Source organism: Maylandia zebra, linkage group LG6, assembly GCF_041146795.1.
Source record: "Maylandia zebra isolate NMK-2024a linkage group LG6, Mzebra_GT3a, whole genome shotgun sequence".
NCBI lineage: Eukaryota > Metazoa > Chordata > Actinopteri > Cichliformes > Cichlidae > Maylandia > Maylandia zebra.
In genome coordinates this window covers 6,656,004-6,656,315 of record NC_135172.1, presented here as the reverse complement: position 1 = coordinate 6,656,315, position 312 = coordinate 6,656,004, and positions in this window count along the sequence as shown.

The following is a 312-nucleotide window of genomic DNA, read 5'->3' as shown; positions in this document are numbered from 1 at the left end:
CAGAGAGAGCTTTTTTAAGAGTGTGTGTGTGTGTGTGTGTGTGTGTGTGTGTGTGTGTGTGTGTGTGTGTGTGTGTGTGTGTGTGTGTGTGTGTGTGTGATGTCACATGTAAAGTCATTCACTGTTGCAGGGAGAAGAAGCAAGTCTTGCTATTGGAAAAAAAGAAAAAGACTTTGTTAACATTAGAATACCTTTAAATTAGGTTCATGTGAAGTTATATTTAGGTTAAGGATAATGCACACTTAGGGGCCAAGTTTATGTTCATGTATGTTGTATGTTTAGCTTATTGTAAGTTTAGGTAAAGATTAGTTT